Below are 17,874 nucleotides of genomic sequence, written 5' to 3' on the forward strand. Positions count from 1 at the left end.
TTTTAATGACAATAGTTCAAATAAAAATATTTTATATACATTTACATTGTACAGCAGGTATATTAAGAATTTTAAAAAATATTCTGTTGGACTTTCCAAACTGCCATTTATATATGTTTCTCTAATTATACCTTTTCCAATATACAAACTTTCTCTGGCAGAAAAAAATAAGTTACCTGATTTATAACAGATGTGTTCATTACATCTTCAGAATTTCCTCTATTCATATGGAATTTTAAATGTCTTCATTAAAGTATTTCATTCTCTAATAGAACATATTATACGTAAATATGTAGCAATTGGATATTTTGTAAAAACTTAAAAGAATGGTTAAAATAAGGCAGGGATGCTGGGTGCAATGGTGTGTACCTATGGTCCCAGCCACACCAGAGGCTGAGGCAGGAAGATTGCTTGATCCCAAGAGTTCAAAGCTAGCCTGAATTGTAACAGAGCAAGATCCATACTCAAAAAAAAAAAAAAAAAAAAAGTTGTGTGTAGGGTGGTAGAGGGAGTTCAGTACATTTGACATAAAGAACATGGTGGATCAGACAAGAATCTGGGACCTGGAGTCCAGGACACCTGGGCTAGAATCCTAGCTATAACATTTGCTAGCTGCAGATTGGCAATTTACTTAACCTCTCCATACCCAGCATCTTCATTTATAAAGTGACTCTAATAACACCTACCACATAGGACTGAATAAGAAATGAAGGATACATGAAACATTCTTAGCACAGAGTCTAAAATACAGTAAACATTAAATCAATTAATGTTTATCATTTTTAGCACAGTATAAAATGGAACAAAGAGCCAAAGGAGATTTTCCAGTGGAGACAATACTGTTTTGGATATTATTAAGTCATTTCATCCATATTCTGACCATTGTTGTAACTGTGATAACTTTGAAATTTTCATTTTAGTAAAGGTAATGTTAATTTTCTTTGAATACTATTAAGGAAGAATAGACAGTGAAAAACTGAGTCTTCCATTAATTAATGGTGTTTCAAACCTCCCAAACCACGGCTTCTCCCCAGACTATTTTTCTCTTTTTTCCTGTAACAATAACAAAAGTCCATAATATTAAAGGTCAGGGATATTTGTGCCATGAAATTATCATATTACTGGGTACTTATAGAGAACTTTAGATTCTATAAAAGCACTTTCCCATGCATTATCTTACTGAATCATTACTAAGTTCTAGTTGAATACTGAATATTAATTTCAAATGTAAAATTAATTTAAATGTAAAATGGAAAGCTTGATTCTGCCTAACTTCAAAGTCGCTCATGCACTAATAACTGTTTCTGTCTCCTGGATTATTCATCTGGATGAAAAGAGTACAAAATGGCTGGAAGCTGGGAGCAGGTCAGTAAGCATGTAGGGAGGCTGCAGTCTACCCTCCTGTGTCAACTAAGTTATACCCACTCCACCCACTCCCCTCTCAGCACTTTGAGAAGTACCAGGAGAACCTCCTTTTAAAAAAGATGAGAACCTAGTTTCCAAAAAGTGTCACTTGTCTATTTTTCCCCATGAATTGCCTTGGAACAGCCTGATCCATTATCTTTTTTAGCAGCTCATTATTTCAATTTAATGTCCTTATCTGCTGTCTTCCACTTGGCAAAACTCCTCTTATCAAATGTTACTCTGTATTTAAAATCTGAAAAGTAGCTAATATGGGACCTATTACAGCAAACACAGAAAAGACCCTATTTTGCCATTATGTATTTGCATTCTGAACTGCTTAAACTTCTTAAGCAATTTCTTTGACCTCAGAAAGTATACTTTTATCATTAGATTCTATCTAGACTTTCTTCAGGGTCATCAGCTACCACTACGGGGTAGTACTCATGTAAACAATGAAGACCTTTCAGAAAGGAAGGAAATAAAGGGATCTTGAAATAGATGGAAATAAGCATTTCTGTGGTATGAATTCCCAAACTTTAGTATTTTCTTATATTTCATATAGTGTTCGTAACCTATCTCTTGTTGATACCTGCATTTTAAACAATGCCACTTATAGGCACAGTCTCTTCTTTTTAGGACAATATTTTTTCATCATTTTTTTAAGGTTTGTTCATGGTTTGCCTAGCTCCACATCTGATGGAAATACTTTATACTTGCAGGTAACTGGGAGTGTTTAATAGTTTCAAAATTCATTTTTAATAACAAATAATTTTAAAACTCTTTTTGTTTTTCAATTTAAACCAGTTTTTAATCAATCAACTAATTTTTAGTATCCTCCTCTACAGGTAGGAGGAAATTCTTCAAAATTATCCCATTGCTCTCCTGTCCTCTACCTCCATTTAAAACAGTAATGCCCTAAACTGGAATACAGATACAATTCCTCACCAGTATCAAGAAGCAACATGGCACTGTACTGAAATATCTGTTAATTCCCCTTCCTTTTTTCCTAATTGTTCCTTTGGACTCCATAACTGAAAATTTATTGGAGGGTCTTATATTTGTGCTTAATTATTTACTTAGGAGAATTTGAACTTATGTAACAACGTATCAGATGCTACTGTGTATTTGAACTTCTGAGACATTCCCTTCATTTTCTTACCTTTTATTTAGCACTAAAATGTAGCTTTATAAAAAGAATTTAAATAAACGTATAACTGATTGGTAGAGTTCTTAACCTCCTAAATGACTCAGGTCCTCACCCATAACATGGGCGTTTCCTCAGAAGTTACTGTGGGAATCTAATGAGGTAAAGTGTGCAAAGCTCTCAGGACAGCGCCTGAGCTCACTGCATGTTGAATTCATGATGACCAAGAAGGTGAGGAAGGAGGGGGTGGAGGAGGAGGAAGAGGAGGGTGTGACCCTGCAGGCTATCACACAGTACTCACACTATCAATGACCAAGAGGCCTCCTCAACCAGAGAGATGGAGCCATTTATCACAACACGTTCTGCAGACTGTGTGTGAAAGAAAGCAGAACCAATAAAGGATGGCAGCACTACCATCGTATGAATTCGCCTTCTTCAAAGAATTGTTATTAGGTTTCAAATAAGGTTCAAATTTTGCTTTGAGTTTTAAATATTTGTTTTTGTAATGGGAATAGTCACAAAATATTTTTAAGTTTAAAAATGTTTATTTCAAGAACTGCCATGAAATTACCATTTACGTGGGGAATTAAGCAGCACAAACATTTCTCTAAATACTTCCAGAGGTTAGTGAACATGTTTAAACACATATGCTGGAGGAAACAAAATAACCCAAACACTCAGCCTGCTCTCAGAGTCCTGGTGACTCAATGAGGCTGTTCCAGTGCAGCTTTCTGTTTCCCACTGTTTCTTAAATGACCACCACTAGGTTTTACGTGATGTCTTTGCTTTTTCCTAATTCCACATTCAACTCATAAGTGTACATGAAATATGAGCAAAACTTATGGAGAAGAAATTATTTCAATCTATAGTAAGAGACCCAATTAATGGTTAAAAAACAAATTTATGACTACATTTGACTAATCAGTAATGAGAAAATTCCATGTTTATTATTTCTGAAGCAATAAAAGCTATTATAATGTACAGAATAGCAGTGCCTTTTAAAAAGGGTCCTTGATTTGACCTTCCACAGTGACATTCTTGGTGATATGTCTACTATGCTCCCTCAGCCAACTCCCTTCAGGGCACAGAAAGAAATGTGTCTCTCTAGTCTCCATTTTCATTTGTACTTATTCTTTTCATAGTAAAGCCTGATTTTACTTTTATTCTTCTCCTATTTCAACAAACATTCAAGGATATAAAGATACAATAAGCTGTGGCTTCTCCATGGCTACTACAATAAATATTATCTTTCCTGCTTCTCTCCCAAACTTAGTACATGAATTTGGCACTGACTGTAAAGAATATTTAAGTCAATGAAAACCACTATATAAGAAAAACATAAAAGTTAAAAAAAAAAAAAAACTTTTGGATGACCTTCCTTCTAAAGTTCTAGATGTCTGACTACCATCTTATAATCAATATATTTCCCTGAATATGAATTTGAATGTGAAGTTCCCTGATCCATACTTTCTTTAAAAAAAAAAAAAAAAAAAAAACTTGACCCATACTTGGACGTTGGAAGGATGGGAAGTTATAGACTCTACCTAACTAAACAATTACTCCACAACAACAACAAAAAATATAAATGGAAACTCACCTAAAACCTTACATATGTTGAGTCTCTTCATAGCATTCACAAAATATTTATGATAGTCTATACAAGCAAACTGACCTCAGTCGGCACATGCCTTCCATCTGGAGTATACATAAAGGAATACAGATATTATCACTGTACTACATGAATACATAGCATTGGATAAATTCAGCAAATATGGGTTTCCCCTCCATAAACCTGCAAACCCTTGGGAACCTCAACGCAGAGCAGTGATGCTGTTATAGAGGAAACAAGCATATATGACTCAAACCGGCAGGTAAGCATGTTCACAGAGCTCGAAGCACTGAAAGGCTCCACTCCTTTACCCTCACCGTCACCAGGTACATTTATGTCCATCAGAACCTCCAACACATGTGCATAAGCTAGAGAAGACTTCATCAAAGAAAAGAAGTTTTAAAAGGGCAAAATGACAACAGAATTAAGTATTTACTCATTTAAATGTAAACATAATTCTAAAGGGTTAGCTTATTTTAATTATCTAATATTACTAGACAGGAGGTCATGACTCCTCTTTCGAATTTTTACTTGAAGACCAATTAAAATGTGTATGTACAGCCAGGAGTGGTGGCTCGCACTTGTAAATCCCAGCAGCTCAGGAGGCTGAGGCAGGAGAATTGCAAGTTTGAAGCCAGGCTCAGCAACTTGGCGAGGCACTTAGCAACTCAGGGAGGCCCTGTCTCTAAATAAAATATTTTAAAAAGGGCTGGGGATGTGGCTCAGTGGTTAAGTGCCCCTGGGTTCAATCCTCAGTACCAAAAATTAAAAAATTAAAAAATAAAAAAGTGTGCATGAACATATGCGCGCACGCGCGCGCGCGCACACACACACACACACACACACACACACATATTAAATACCAAGTATCCCTTAGCAAAAATCAGAGCTGGTCTAGGATTAAAGGTTTGTGGTTTCTGGAGCATAAAAAGAAAGCAAAAGTTTAGGAATAAAATCTTGGAGCAGAAGTAAAAGAGTGCAAAGATCATTCAAAAATAAGTAAGTAGTGTGTCTAAAAACCAGGAAGTCAAAAGAGAAATTAGAAAGATGGGACAGATTTCAGGGTAAGGGAAGACAAGAGTTATATGTGTCATAGTTTCGCAGAGCAAGATAACATACCACCATCAATACTTTGGCATAAGCCTATTCAGAAGCTAGTTTATTTTCTAGATTATGTATTTTCTTTCTCATGTACTCATTTATTTTTATCCACTTATTCATTTGACACGTAATATGCTGAGCACATACCATGTGCCAAGTAGTGTGCTGTTCAGTGGGGCCTCTGTAAGTAGCTGTGGAAGATACACAGCTGTACATATGGATTTAGAAACCACGGGAGAGAGATGCTGGTTGAAAATGAGCAGTTACAGTGTTGTCAGTTCTTCAGGAAGCCCAGAGTCCTGGAGGGAGTACAGAATGGCATGAGAAGAAAACCAAGAGAGAACCATAGATATCAACAGAGAACTGAGGGAAACACCAGAAAAGCATAGTAGCAGATCTGTGGAGGAAACAAAGTATCTCAAAAAGGACCAAGAGTGTCCAATGCTGCTAAGAGATCATGGAAGAAAAAGACCAGAAGTGTCTTTTGGCAATGAGTGTCCTCAGGTTTGGAGATACACAAGGAAGCTACATGCTCCTCACCAAGGAAAAGCTGAAGGCAGTGATGGGCTCATGGGCTTAGGGGAGAGTATTAAAATTTCTGGAAGCATTCAGTTTGGAGGGAAGGGGAGATTCACTGTAAAGAATTTATAAGATAAGGAAAAAAATCAAGGTAGAGAATAGATTGTTACAGGCTTAAAACACACACACACAACAACAACAACAACAACAATAAACAAGACTTTAGGTGGCAATTTAAAATGGAAAGGCCCAAATTAAAAGGAAATGGATGAAGTATACTAAAGGAAGTGCAGAGTGAGTACAGCAAAGAAAAGTGGTTAAAATCCAAGAGCTAAACTGGAATTTTTCTGTACTGAGTTGGAATAGGGGATAGTGAATGTAACTACAATGTTTCAAAGGCCAGAGTTCCTACCTGAGTGCTAGAGAATGTCCTTATCTATGAAACTGAGAAAATGGGAACTTCCATAAACCTATGATGCTCACAGGGATTTTACCACCCAATTCAGGATTAAGAGGTGCAGGATCCCAAACTGAGAGACAAAATCAGTCCAAAGGATAGGAGAGTAGCTCAGTTAAATAAAACTGAAAAGAACAAAAAAAAGAAAGAATGAAAGAAAGAAAGAAAGAAAAATCTCATCATTCAAAATGTCTAAGAGAATAGACAAATGCAAAAATAAAAATCTGGACTAGAAAATAAATGCTTATAATAAGAAATATTTAAAGATATCAAAGATGAATTACAAATTAACACTTCAAATGGTTAGAAAGTTTAAGATAATGTGGTAAAGTATTTGCCACTGTTTGACACATAAGAGTATGATAAACAGTGATTATTCAAATATTATTTTTAAAACAGGAAAACATGCATCTGCACAAATTTTCCAGGAAGAAGGGCATAGTATGGATATGGCAAATGTTTTTTAGGAAGAGAACAATCTTCCCACATACATACTGGGAATAGAAGAACGTTTCATCTGAAGTTGGGAAGTCAGAGCAGATCTGCACAAATTAACTAAAAACACTGTCATGCTAAGGCTTAGGAAATAGCCATTCACAGTTATATTTGTTTCTGGAACTTGGTGGTCTCTTTGGGAAAACTGAAAGTTTTTGTCCATTAAAATGGATAAAATGTTTTAATATTAACACTAAATATAATTTCTAACTGTGTTATTGGGTAGAGATCTGTTTGCCCAGTATGTATGTTGGGGGACGGGCATGTTTTGGGTATGCATCGAACAGATTTAGGTACATATGTCAGTATTTTGGTTGTAATTTTGGTTTCACAAAATTGTGTTTCCTTGTCTGTATCTACCAATAAATTGGCAGTTAAAGTTTATTGCAAAAATTATTCAAGACACGTTAATGCCTGAATAAAGCTAATACGCATTGAAGACGAAATTCAGTGTCTACAGATTATAAACTTTGGAGAAAGTAAGCAATGTCCAGAGTAAAGAGAGAAAAGAATAAGTATATTTGAACTACTGATCCACTCTTTCCCTGGAGTTATTAATTATTTCATTTCTTTTTACATATTAAGTTCAGATAAGTTTATCAAGTTTTAGCCCTCTACTAATTTATATGATGAAAGTAACCATATTCACCACCATTAATCAATCAGGGTGAAGAGCTAAATTAATCACAGCTATTCAGCTTGCCCTTATAAGAGATTTTATGTGCAAAGATTTTTCTTCTAGGTACTATGTACACAAGAACATGTGATAGCTGAACTGCATCACCAGAGGAGAAAGACCTGGAAAAATGTCAGCTCTCTTTGCAACCTGTTCTATTTTATGACTGAATTTCTCAATTTTGGTCTAATCAACTTAAATTATTATAGGTACAATTTTGTGAAATATAAAATTAATGGAATTCAAATTTTATGGAATTATAATTGACTATAAAATGGGTTTAATATGATCCTAATTGGAAATATAGTAGTTCATTGTTCCAGAATTCATCTATTTGGTGGTATCATTTAGAGGGTTTTTTTTAAAAAAAAAACTATCAAAGATATATTTGATTCTAATTAATTTTCTTGATTTCTTGCTTAATAGAGAGATGCATCTTGAACTTAAAACTATTATCTGCACAGTTACAAAGTATAATCCTCAGGGAATCTATAACGGACAATGTAAATAATTCAGCCTTGAAACCTAGGAGACCCTAGGAACTACTCAGCATTAGTAAAAGATATATAATTACAAACTTCCCACCCCCCTGTCTTTCTCTCTCTAGATTTGAGATCATGGGTTATGCTGAGGATGGTTGGAGATCTGACTGGTGGGAATTTCTGGGATGAAACATAAATAGGAAATAGGCAAAATTAAATCTGGAATTCATTCATCCTTTTATTAATTTTGTCCTCAGAGTGTACTTCAGCATTCGGCACGCAAAAGGGACACCAACGTGTTCCCTTTCAAAGAGGTAATGATTTATATAGAAAGACAAGTATAGAAGAAAACTATAATTTCTTGCTATGAACTTGCGATCCTCCTGCCTCGACCTCCCAAGCCACTGAGATTCCAGGTGTGCGCCACCGTACCCAGTTACAATTTATTCCTTCACTATCCATAATTTTGGTTAATGGTCCTTTCTGCTGGTATGAATACTTATAACAATAGATTTCAGTGGAAAACTGTGATCTGCTTCTCAGCACATTCCCCTGAGTATCTCTTCATGAGTATCTTACAGTTTGATATCTTGGCATGGTCTCCACACATTTGACTGGCATTTATGCAAGTAGTTCCATTCAGAGAAAAATTGTGTTGTGTATCCTAGAAAGAACATTTGGGTCCAACCCATTAATAAATAATGGGTTTCATTACTTATTATATATGCTTTGATAATTAATTTGCATTAAATTATATTGATATACATATATAATTGTATCAGATTGAGATAAAAATTGGGCCACAAGACTTGAAAAGGGAAAAACAGAATGCCAAATCATTGACCATGAAGTGACTACCTAATTTTATAATTGGATCTGAGCTGACCAAAAATCACCAGTTATTTTAACCAAGAGTTTCAAGTGAGCTACATCAACAAATTATTATTTATAACAAGTGCAATGCTATGCAAAAAGTAGGAATACATTATGACAAAAAGACTGACCATGCCACCAAAACTCATGAAAAATATGTCTCTTCTCCGGTGAGTAGTCTATAAAAACTATGCAGGAAATAAACTGGGTGTGGTGGCAAACAGTGGCGAATGCCTGTAATCCCAGCAGCTTGGGAGGCTGAGACAGGAGGATCTCAAGTTCAAAGCCAGCCTCAGCAATGGTGAGGCACTAAGCAACTCAGTGAGACCCTCTCTCTAAAAAAAATACAAAAATAGGACTGTGGATGTGGCTCAGTGGTTAAGTACCCCTGAGTTCAATCCCAAGTATCAAAAAAAAAATTTTTTTAAACTATGCAGGAAATAGAAATCACAGACTGTAACTTGCTAACAAACACATCATAACTTCCTAATAACAATCTTTTAATGTTGTACCTTAGCATTATGCTAGGTGTGATTTCCAAACATTTGCTTGGTCTATTTATGTTATAATTAAAATTGTTAGCTTGAGAGTTAGTTATTATAAACTCAGAAGATAAGGAAGGTGATGATTTAGTATAATTTCAGTTGCAAAAAGACTATCCTACAAGTTCATGAGTAGTATTGAAAAGCAACATATAAAAGCAGAGTCAGAGAATCAGCTGGCCCCATATTGGCATGAAGAGGTACAAAGAAGAGAAAAACAATATGATGCAGAAAAGTAATGTGGGAAAGTAGAGAATTCCCTGAAGAAGGAATGAAGAGAAAAAGAACTCAGAAGGAAGCCAGTATGATAAAATGATTTCATCATCATTAATGCAGACACAGGCTAGTTTCAAATCTTTACCAGATATTGTCTCATCATAAAATGGCAATATTAACAGAGCCCGCTCTTTTGAGTTATGGAGAAATTTAAATGATGTGATACAAACACATAAAGCAAACTTTCAACAAGTTAAAGTTTATGGATAAATACACCAAACCAGGAAAAGCAGGCTTACAAAACAGAACAAACATCTACTATGATAAAATATGCCATGAAAATATGAATATATCAACCCATCTCCCATTGAATCAGTGAAACCTATATAAGCTTGATGTTCTGTATAATATGATTCATGCTTAAGCAATTTGGGCACCATTACATGTTTGGAACTTCAGTCATTTTCTGTCTTAATAGTTTACTTCACATTTTTTTTTTTTTTAGGTTCAAAGAAGCTCTAAACTATAGGACTACTAGATCCTCTCATCCCTCTATAATAATGTTGACATGTAGTGGCTTGGAGTGTCAACAAACAAGAATCGATTGGTTTCCCAAATTTCTGCATATTGTGCAGGCAAAATACTAACCATCTTTGTTATAAACTGTCTTTGTAAGGGTCTGTATATAGAGAAGAGCCTTGGATAACAAAGATACTATTTCCCCCCAAAGCAAAAGGAAGACATGTTTACTGCCCATCATGAAAGATTCAGGTTCCCTGAGCTCAGAGTTCCTCCTGTAACCAACTACTGTAAATGTGAATGTCATTTGGCCTTCTTCACGTCATCCTGTGGAAACTGGGGCTCAGAGAATTGACTTAAATGCTGATAATCTCGCTACTACTAATGCTATAATAAATTGCCCTTTATCTCTGACCCAGCATCCTTTAAAATTATAGCAAACTAACCTGTTAACTTGCAAGTAGGATAAAAATCTCAGAGACTTCTACAATTCTTCACACAGAAAGTAAGGGAAAATATAATCACTCAAATAAACAACAGGTAAAATAGTATCAACATGCCACTTCAGGAGACTTTTGGATCCCCTGAAGTCCTTCACTGACCACTGTAACACAAATGAACTGTAAGACAGGAGAAACCACACTCAGTCAGAGCCTACCGAAAGTTTTTGTGATCATGCATGAACCTAATACTGCTGACAATGGATAATGGATATAAAATATAACTAGATGTCTGTCCTTGGAATAAGACTTGGGAAATGAAAACAACTGCAGAAGGTGGAGAGGGACTGAAATCTAATTTTGTTTGGCTCAACTCAACTCTAAAAACTTCTTTTTTACAAAGAACACTACAACCATCTATATATGCCAAATATAAACTGTTTCAGAGTGAGCAGATATTTCCAACTTTGGGATCAATACATATTAGTCAATTCTAAATTTGTTGACTTGGTGGTAGATTATTGCCATGTTGAGAAACCATTAATTAGGAAAATAGTTACCAATGAAAATATATACAACACATTTATTTAACCCAACTCATGTTATTTACCCACTTTTCTCCTGAGTAATGTTATAAAACTAATTTAAAAAAAAAAAAAAAAAAAAAAAAAAAAACAATGTCACTCTGAGACACTGGTTCCAGAAAAGGTGTGTCCAGGTACTGACTAACGCATCTATAGATGTGTGCAGCATAGTAAGAAAAGCTCACATGACAGGTTCTCCATGTTCTTTCTATTCATTTTAAAATGTGCTAGTATAGCTTCTTTAGAAATTGAAGGTAAGAGGGGCTGGGGGTACAGCTCAGTTGGTAGAGTGCTTGCCTTCTTTCTATGCACAAAGCCCCAAGTTCAACTGCCAGCACCACAAAAAAAAAAAAAAAAAAAATGAAGGTAAGGGTGACTTCTAAGCAGGAATTTTTCTAATCAGTTAATCCCCTAACACATAGCCAAAATTAGCTTTGAAAAACAGGATTTTGATGAATGAAGAGGATGAATGATTTTGATGAGTGAAAGCATCTATGGAAGTATAGTCCACATTAAAACATTTAAAATATTTTCCTAAGTACTCATAATTGAAAAACAGATAATCACTTTTTGAGGAATTGAATATTTCTTCAGGGAAAAATATTTTATCAGTAGTATTCAATTATCATTGACAAGGGCATAATATAGGTACAGGGGAAAATATTCTTAATTTACATATAATACACAGAATGTATGTATAGATAATCTACATTTAGAGAGAAATTAGGCAAACAAGTTAATTATCTCATAGGAATATACTTGCATTTCCCATTAAGTATCATTAATTGGAAATTTCCAAGAAAACAACAAACAAGTGATTAAATGGTACATCTATTTAAAAAGTCATTAATCCACTGTAAGTAAAAAATTTTATCTAATCACAAATCTTTAGATCTGTCTACACTACAAACATTAAATCAATTCACCTTTACAAGTGAAAGAGTAGAATTAGAAAAAGGGTCTTTTGAAAAACAAGGTTAAAAAGAAATTTAAAAAACTGTTGTAATGCAGAAATGTATTCTTCTATAAATGTTTTAGAATACACAAAATTTTCAGAGATTAGTTACCACTAAGCACTTGCCTGTCTATCAAATACTCTTCTTCTGAGTATATCATCTAATCTTCAACTATTTCCAGATATCTTCTATCAGAACTGAATTGTACCAACAAATGTATTTATCTCTAAAAACTTTTAGCATATTTCTTCAGTACTACACTGAGTCATATGCATAACATGTCACTTTAAAATATAACTTAATGTCTTCTACTCTCCCATTGCTTCCACACATTCCTCTGGACATTTTCCATCAAACTTCCTTTCAAAGATGCTCTCAGAAAAGAAAAAAAAAATAAACATACATATTTTATTGACTGAAATCGATATGGCAAACATCATAGTTGATCTGAAACTTTTAAGTATTTCATAAATAAGAACTATTTGTAAATGTTAATGACATTAGAAAAACACTGTATACTTCAACTCATTATTTTATGTTATATATTCAGGTAATCGTGTAATCATAGATTTCTATAGTTGGGAGTATTAGAAGCTCAATATACAAATGAAGAAACTGAGGCACTGAAAGGTTAAAGGACCTGTGTAGAGTACAGTTTCCTATAAAGATAACGGAAGACTGACACTGCTGCCCAGGATTGATGTCATTCCATGCTTCTGTATCAGTTCCCAAAGACTGATAGCCAATGGAAATTCATAACTTATTTACCCTGACAACCTCAATATCCCTGGGCTTTGTCACTCATATACAGTTATCATTGAGTAACGAAACCCTTCTTGCTTTTTGCCTGTCCATTGTTGAAAAAAGAAAAGATTGACACACTTTGGTACATCTTGATTTGGGGGGCTTTCTACTGACTTCTGCCCTGATGTATTTTATTGGTAGTTTAAATATCCTGATTCAGCAGTGATATATAGCATTGCTGTTATGGCTATCTTTTAAAAAATACAAAGCCACATTAGTTAGAGCATGGTGCCCTAAACATGATGTGCCAATCATGTTTCAGCTGTTGTGCAGCCACATCAACACAGCACAGAGTCGGGCCTCAGGAAATTCTTAACATTCTGAAGAGAAATACAAAGATGTGGAAATATTTTTTCTATTTGCTAAGAGTGTTCTACCTTGCTAGTAGTTGTATCAATTCTGAAATTGATTCTAAAACACAGATATACTTAACTTTGCAGTTAAAAGTTTCTCTATACTAATGGGAAGTGATTTGTTTTATTTTTTAAATGATACTGATTTTCCTGCTCTAAAAACTAAAACAACAAAAAAATACTGCATGAGACTAAACCATATGGATGAAACCACATGCTGGAGCAGTACAGGTTGTGGGAAAATATGCCTTCATGATGTCTTCTGCTATCTGTGCTGCTAACTATAACTCTTGCATATATAATTCTATTATACTTTTATAATTCAGGGTTTTGAAAATGCTTTTGAACCACTAATATATTTTCCTGGTTAAAATTCTTTGAGATGTTCTTAACAAGAGTCTTAGATAATGAATTTGGGCAAACTCTGGAACAGTCTTTACAGTATTATCATTCTCATTAATTTTCAGAACTACCCACTGTGTTGAGATGATTGTCATGGGCCTAAGACTTCAATTTGGCTAAATATTTTTGCATATATTTCAACATATAAGTAACTAACAGATGTTTAAATGTTAAGTTCATATGGAAGATATGGTTAAATGTGTTTAATCTTTTGATTTCTTTGCCACACTAATTCTTATTATACCATTTCTTTATGTTTTACACAATTTTCTCTATAATTTGTTCTACAATGGACCAATAATTACAAAAATCCCTTCAAAAGAAAACAATCCTTTAAAACACTTTGGAATTTAAGCCATTTGTGCATAGATAGCATTTAACATTTCTAGCATCACTACTTTTTAAAGAATACCATAAATAGGAACTCTGACATTTTATTTTATATATAATATGATATACAGCATAAGACTATACTTTTCCTTTTCTTCTTTCCTTAATTTCCTTTTTTAATAGAAAGAGTAGTTTCCATTTATATTCTTATTTGTCTTTAGCAACCTGATATATGATACTGCCCTGACCTGCCAGGGGGAAAAAATAGATAGGAAACGAAAGCCAATTTTACTTTAAGAGAGTTAATGCAGTACACAGTTCCATACTTTTATCCAGTGTATTCTTTTTTTTCTTTGCCTTTTTTGGTTATCTCTGAAGACTCCTTCTGTTTCTATTGTTTCATCCTTTAGCATTCACATATCAGAGCAATAAGTATTTCATTACTGGTTTATCTGTCCAGAGGCTTGAGAAGCGGTAACAATTAACCCTCCCTTCACAGTGATTGATACAGGCTTTGCTTTCAATTTGTTCCACTACACAGATCATGAAATTCTGAATGCAATCATCCTCATTGACCTACACTTTCAAACACACAGCTACAATGAGACGAAAGTAATTATTAAAAGGAACACAGGACCACTGAGATCTGAAACAAAGTCTTTTAAAAATCTGTTAGATGACCTTCTGGTAAAATTGGCAAGTTTTGATGCTCAAGAAAATGATAGCTCTGTGTCCCTGTCTGGAAATATTCGATGCAAGTTGATCAATGTATATTATGGTGATTGCACTGGGTACAATATGTACGTAGAAAATGTATCAAACCATTCTAGAACTGCTACTAATAAACTGTTCACGTTGTAGCTTAAATCGCAGAATTTTTTCCCCCAAAGAATATTAAACTTCCTGATTTGTGTAAAAAAGTGAAAAGCTTGACCATAGCAGAGAATCCAGACTGGAAAAGCAACAGTCACTCTCAAGGAAGAGCTGCATACCTGAGCTCCACATTTTCTCTCTCCCCTCCCTTTAGATGAAGATTCATGGTAAGAAATGAATACATTTTTCACAAAGTCTGAAAAATAGCTTCAAATAAATATTAATCTACTGCAATCGATATATATGAGGAATGGAGAGGAGCTGGTAGAAGAGTGGTGACTACAGAACTATATTAAAACAAGGGTTACAGTTAAAGAAAATCAGGGTAGAAAGCAAGACAGCAGGCCTGAGGCTCTAATCACAGAACAGAGTGATGGAGATGAACCAATACTGCATGGATTAGCAATGAATTATTTTGAACTGTAATCATATGCCTGCATAGAAGAGAGGCAAAAACTAACCATTACTCATAAACTGATCTGCTGATTGAGAGACAGAGAAAGAGAGAAATTCATATGCTATACTAATTCAGAATAATGAAAACCTGAAGATGTGGTTACACTTCAAGTAACATTTTATTTTTAATGTCTGCTACTTACTACATAATATGGAGTATTTAGAGTATAAACTGTGAAGTGCTTTGATTCAAACAGTATTAAGCCAATCATTTTTGAAAGATCGGGATGTGATATAACTAGTCCTCTCACACCATTCTCTTTTTTGCCCACTAAAACCATTTTTGGATAACTTTGACACCCCCCCATATAAAAAAATCTTTAAAGTATTTAGTTATAAAGGAGAAGTAGCACTCAGAGAATTAACTCCTTTTGGAGAATCTGAAAAATTCATATCAAATGAAGATCCAATTGTTAGAACTAATTTTGTTAGGGGAAAAAAAATCAAAACTGCTGGTAGCAAGAGATTCCTGAGATTCTTATGAACAGACTGTTTAAATGAAGAGCACTTTAATCAGTAGAGGAATCCTCACGTTTCTAATGTCTTGCTGTGCATTCTGCAGGTTATAGTAGCAGCTGGTAGAGGTCATATATCTTTTGTGAGCATCCCAAAAAGGCTCACTGCCAGACTGTTAAATTATGAATAAGCAATGAACAAAAGAATGCAGATACGGTGGTGACAAGATAATCCAAGCAAATTTATCTATGACAAATTTCACAGGATTAACAAATTACATTTACACAGAACAATAAAAATGTGCAAAAAAATGATGAGCCTACTTTTCCTTACAGCATTAGGAAAACAAAAAAAAGTCACCAACCCACTGCATATATTTAAATTTAACTCTATCTAAAGCAAGACATTTATAATACATTCAAGATATCTTTGTAACATTTTCACACCTTAGGTAGACACAGACAAACACGGTATACCTGGTATACACTTTATATGTAATTTGTGCGGTATGGAATGCATATATGTGTGTATATGGCTTATATATAAACCATATATATCATGTATGAAAACCTTATACAAAACAATCCCATTCATATATATGAATAAAATGCATGTGTTCAGAGTAGATTCTGAGGAATAAATATTTTTTATAGGGAAAATGCACCCTCAATCAGTGTAATACATACTATCTACTAAAATATCCTTATGCATTGATGTCTCCATTTTCCTGGACCAGAGAGAGAGAAAGGTTCTGCAACCAATCACTCCATTTAGCCCCACCAAAATATTTCAATCTCTCAGAGTAATGTGCTTCTGAATAAAGTTTAAAACTAGCACCCTCTCCTATAGTGTTACAGCAGAAAGGAAATTTCAGAGATTTGAGGAAGAGGATGTTAATTACAGCTATATTCACATACAAATGACCCTTCACTCAATATTAAATTTTTCTTTATAATAAAATTTTTATGAATCTTTTTACAAATCTCACAAATGAAAAACCTGTAGTCTATCACATGTAATGAGATATTACTGAAATGACCTATGATTCTTTAAAGTAGCCTTAAAATGCTATATGGCACTACATTTCAAAATATGCAAAATAAAGATTTGGTAAGTTTTAATGTTTTATACTAGCTACCCAAGTCAGAGTTCCTTAATTCTGCCATTAGTGTGTTGATGATAATAAAATACTGTAATCAGATGTAATTTCAAGATGATCTGACTGCTGTTTTAAATTTTGTAGCCTTTTTAGTTACACTTTCTATTGACTTTTGTGGGGTTTTTTTAGTAAAACATCTCTTTAAATGAGTTATTACCAATTCATTTTATCGATTTTTATCAAGTTTTTATGTAAAAAAAATTTGCTGAATGTGGAAGTGAATATCTAATTAAGATACACAAACAAAATATTCAGCCTTTTCAACCACAAATACCCAAACACTGCTTATCTAGTCCTTTCAAGTCCTGAAATTTCTACTAAACTTTTTTTAAAGAAGCTACTTGGTTAACTTTACAACCAAAAATGTAAAGATAAACAGGACATGCTTATCTACTACTGCAAATATAGCATACAGTCTGCAATGAGCAGTCATTGGGTCAGATGCTACAAAGTTTCCTAAAGAATAATTTTTGTCAAAGAACTGTTACATACCTAATCAAGCCCTTTGGTTCCTGGCATGGAGAAATAAAAATATTACCAAAGACATTCTCTTCTTGAAGATGTATGATATGTGTATGTATGTTGTGTGCATAGACAAAATAATGACCTACTACTGTGTATTTATGGTGGCCCATTATTAACATATTATATTTTTAACTAAAGGAGTTAGCATGTGTAAACACCTTAAACTATGCAAAACCCTTAGAAGAATACTTGTGTATTAGCATATAGTGGTATATAAATGCTTGCTGAGTTATTATAATGCCTGATAATTTGGCCAGAGGCCAACTTGTACAATACATTTCAAAAGAATACCCAGAAACACAGCTAGGCACTAAAGTGTGTTATTCAGAAAGTTCTGTGGGACTGTGTCTACCTACTCAGTGACAAAACCACTACAAAACAAAAATCCTCAACTGTAGTTTCCAGCAGCATGCTGTGAGGATATGCTATGTGTGCAAGAGGGCCTTGAGTACTCTGTGTGCTATGACCAAAGGTATGTATCTACAGCAAACTGATTCTT

The 17,874-nt window shown here is 34.2% G+C and overlaps 1 protein-coding gene across 13 annotated transcripts in view; it reads right to left on the bottom strand.

The window, feature by feature from the left end:
• NPAS3 (neuronal PAS domain protein 3) overlaps positions 1-17,874 on the bottom strand; it is an 845,028-nt gene that overhangs the window by 816,467 nt on the left and 10,687 nt on the right. The window lies entirely within an intron of this gene.

This window comes from Spermophilus citellus (genome assembly GCF_964194105.1).
Source record: "Spermophilus citellus genome assembly, chromosome: 4".
Classification (NCBI taxonomy): domain Eukaryota; kingdom Metazoa; phylum Chordata; class Mammalia; order Rodentia; family Sciuridae; genus Spermophilus; species Spermophilus citellus.